Consider the following 4,129-nt stretch of genomic DNA (forward strand, 5'->3'; position numbering starts at 1 on the left):
CATAGCTTCTGTCTTAATCTTCTCATTTCTTCACACCCAAGTGCAGTAAAGTAATAATTGTATTATCTGGCAATCATTTCCGCATCACCCACGCTTCTGAAGCATCTCTATGGTTTACCAATGATCTCCGAAATCAGTGTGAATTTGCTCTACAACACTGAGATGCATAAAACACCATTTTCCAATGTTTATTGTAATTTATTTTAAAAAGTGGTTTTATTATGTAATTTTTCAAAACCTACACAAAGACTTGAAAATACGAAACTCTCCACTATACCATGCATACTTAACAATCTTAACTTTTACCCTATTTGCTTCAGATTAGTTTTCAAAAATGGGAGAGCATAGATCTGAAGTCTTCTTTATGCCATTCCCCCATCCCTTTCTCTACCGGTAGATAACCACTGCCTTAAAGTCAGAACGTAGCCTCCTACGGTAGGCAGAATGGCCCCCTAAGATGTCCATTCCCTAATCTTTGGAACCTGTGAATGTTACTTTACAGGGCAAAAGGGACTCTGTAGATGTCATTTAAGGTTATTGACTTTCTTTTTTTTTTTTAAATATATTTTATTGATTATACCATTACAGTTGTTCTATTCCCCCCCTTCAATCCCCTCCACCCACACCCTCCCTCCCCCACCATTCTCCCCCCCTTAGTTTATAACCACGTGTCTCAAGTTCTTTGGATTCTATATTTCCCCCACTATTCTCGCCCTCCCCCTTATCTATTTTCTGCCTACCATCTATGCTATTTTCTGTGCCTTCTCCCCTCTTCTCCCCCTCCCACCCCCCTGTTTCTAACCCTCCATGTGTTCTTCATTTCTATAGTTCCACTCCTGATCTAGCTGTCTTCTTGGTTTGCTTTTGTTTTAGGTGTGGTTGTTAATAACTGTGTGTTTGCTGTCCTTTCACTGTTAATATTTTTCATCTTCTTTTTCTTATATAAGTCCCTTTAGCATTTCATATAATAAGGGCTTGGTGATGATGAACTCCTTGAACTTGACCTTATCTGAGAAGCACTTTATCTGTCCTTCCATTCTAAATGAAAGTTTTGCTGGATAAAGCAATCTTGGCTGTAGGTCTTTGGATTTCATGACTTGGAATACTTCTTTCCAGCCCCTTCTTGCCTGTAAGGTCTCTTTTGAGAAATCCGCTGACAGTCTGATGGGTACTCCTTTGTAGGTGACTGTCCCCTTATCCCTTGCTGCTTCTAGGATTCTCTCCTTCATTTTGGTCTTGGCTAATGTAATTATGATGTGCCTTGGTGTGTTCCTTCTTGGGTCCAACTTCTTTGGCACTCTCTGAGCTTCCTGGATTTCCTGGAAGTCTATTTCCTTTGCCAGACTGGGGAAGTTCTCCTTTATTATTTGTTCAAATACGTTTTCCACTCGTGGCTGTTTCTTTCCCCCTTCTGGTACCCCTATAATTCGGATGTTGGAACGTTTAAAGATGTCCTGGAGGTTCCTAAGCCTCTCCTCATTTTTTTGAATTCTCATTTCTTCATTCCTTTCTGGTGGGATGTTTTGTTCTTCCTTCTGGTCCATTCCATTGATTTGAGTCCCCGTTTCCTTTCCATCACTATTGGTTTCCTGTGCATCTCCCTTCATTTCAATTAGTTTAGCCTTCATATGTTCCTCTAATTTGTGACTTTGTTCCTCTAATTTGTGACTATAATCTACCAGTTCTGTGAGCATCCTGATAAATAGTGTCCTGAATTGTGCTTCTGAGAGGCTGGCAATTTCTCGGTCGCTTAGAGTTATTGGCTCTGGGACTTTGAGTTCTTCTTGTGCCATCTTTCGGGTTGTTCGTGCCTGTTCCATAGCAGGATCAGAGCCCTAAAGTGTTCACTAGAGCAGGGCAACTAAGTCGCTGGGTTGTGACGTTGTATGTGGGGGCGGGGTCAAAGAGGGACAATGGCTCTCACTGGTATTGCAGGGCAACTAAGTCGCTGGGTTGTGACGCTGTATGTGGGGGCGGGGTCAAAGAGGGACTATGGCGTCCTGTCCGCCGCCTGTCGCTAGGGCCCTCACCGGTGCTGCAGTTGCTGCCGTCACCTGGCCCACGCGTTTCGTCCCAGTGCACGCGAGTGTGCCACCGCCGTCAGCCCTCGCCCCCTGGGGCCTGCGTGGTCTGTCTCACTGTGCACGAATATGCGCCCGCGGTCTGCCCCGCACCCCAACTGGTTCCCGTCTGCCTGCGCGCCTGGGTCGGGGGCCGTGTCCTGCCCGACCCTGCTTGCTGCTGGCTCCACCCCTCTTACCGTCCCCATTGAACGGTTAGATGTAGTTGGACTTCCGTATAATTCAATTTTCTGTCCTTTGGTTGTGTCTTTGTTTCTCCAAACCTTTGTTGTATTCAAACTTGGTTGTGGGAGAAGGCACAGTGTTTCCACCTATGCCTCCATCTTGGCGGAAGTCCAGGTTATTGACTTTCTAAAAAGGAGATTACCCTGGATGATCCAGGTGGGCCAAATTTAATCACAGGAGCCCTTAAGGCAGAGACCCACCCCCCATTAGTGTGAGAGAGATGTGGTAGAAATGAAGTCAAAGGAATTCAAAACATGAGGAGACTTGACCCAGGACATATGGGAAATCATGCAGCCTGCTTCTAGTAGCAATGCCCAGCCCTCGGCTGATAGCTAACAGAGAAACAGAAACCTCAGTCCTATGACATCAAAAAAATGAATTCTGCTATCAGTCTGAGCTTGGAAGTGAATTCATCCCCAGAACCTCTAGAAAGGAATGCAGCCCTGCTGACACCTCAGTTTCTGCCTGCTTAGACTCTAAGCAGAGGACACTGTATTGGGACTTTGACTACAGAACCTTGAGATAACAAATAGGTATTATTGTTTTAATTTGCTAAATTTGTGGTAATTTGTTACAACTGAACTAGTTACACTAGTTGTAATAGAAATTAGTACCCTTCCTCATGCATGCTTTTGTACCTTTACTATATATACGAGGTCCGTCTGGAAAAAGTCCAACCATTGTTAATATAACAATTTGCACGGCATCGGTATAACCTGGTGGCCAAGGAGAGTGACTGGGATGTTCATGTGTAAACAATGGTGACTTCACTGTGCTAGTCAGTGGGGGGTGGTAGACACCACTGAGTGAGCATGTGTATTGTGTGGCTGTTGTATTCAAAATGACTGAGGGAGTAGAGCAACAGATCTGCATCAGATTTTGCATTAAGCTTGAACATTCCTCTGCAGAAACTATCCAGATGATTCAGAAGGCCGCAGCTATGGGCAACTGGTGATTGGCAGCTTTAGCACGACAACGCACCTGCTCATGCATCACTCTCGTGCAGAATTTTTTGGTGAAATATCAAATCACCTAGGTGATTCAGCCCCACTACAGCCCAGATTTGGTGCCCTGCAACTTCTGGCTTTTCCCCAAACTAAAATCACCTTTGAAAGGGAAGAGATTTCAGACCATCGATGAAATTCAGGAAAATATGAGGAGGCAGCTGGTGGTGATTGGAAGAACTGTGTGAGGTCCCAAGGTGCCTACTCTGAAGGGGACTGAGGCATCATTGTCCTATGTACACTGTTTCTTGTATCTTGTATCTTCTTCAATAAATGTCTCTGTTTTTCCTATTACATAGGTGAATACCTCCTGGACAAACCTCATCTTATATTTATTTATTTATTTATTTTCAATTTTTTAATTTAATTATTTTTCAAGTACAGTTTTCTGTCTATTACTCCCATCCCATCCCACCCCCCATCCTCCCCCCTCCCTCCCATTTCCACCCTTCTATTTATTTTTTTAAATTTGACAAATAGTTCTCATTATATGAAACATTCTGAAATTAGCTTTATTTCCATTCAACATGTTTTAGAAATTTACCCATGTTGATGTGTAAGAGTAGTGCATTCATTTCATTGCTATATAGCATTCTACTTTATGAATATATCACATTTTATGTATTTTTCTGAAGATTAAAGTACATGTGATGAATTTGAATATGTTTTGATTTATCAGTAGAATCTACAGGATTTTCTGTGTAGATAAGCACATCATCTTCAAATAATAACATTTTCTCCTCTTTCTTTCTAATTCTTAAATTTTAATTTATTTCCTTATCTTATTGCATCAATTGAGAATTTCAATACAGTATTAAA

The sequence above is a fragment of the Sturnira hondurensis genome, unplaced genomic scaffold (assembly GCF_014824575.4).
Source record: "Sturnira hondurensis isolate 20B ecotype Veracruz unplaced genomic scaffold, ASM1482457v3 Scaffold0013190, whole genome shotgun sequence".
In the NCBI taxonomy this organism is placed as follows: Eukaryota; Metazoa; Chordata; class Mammalia; order Chiroptera; family Phyllostomidae; genus Sturnira; species Sturnira hondurensis.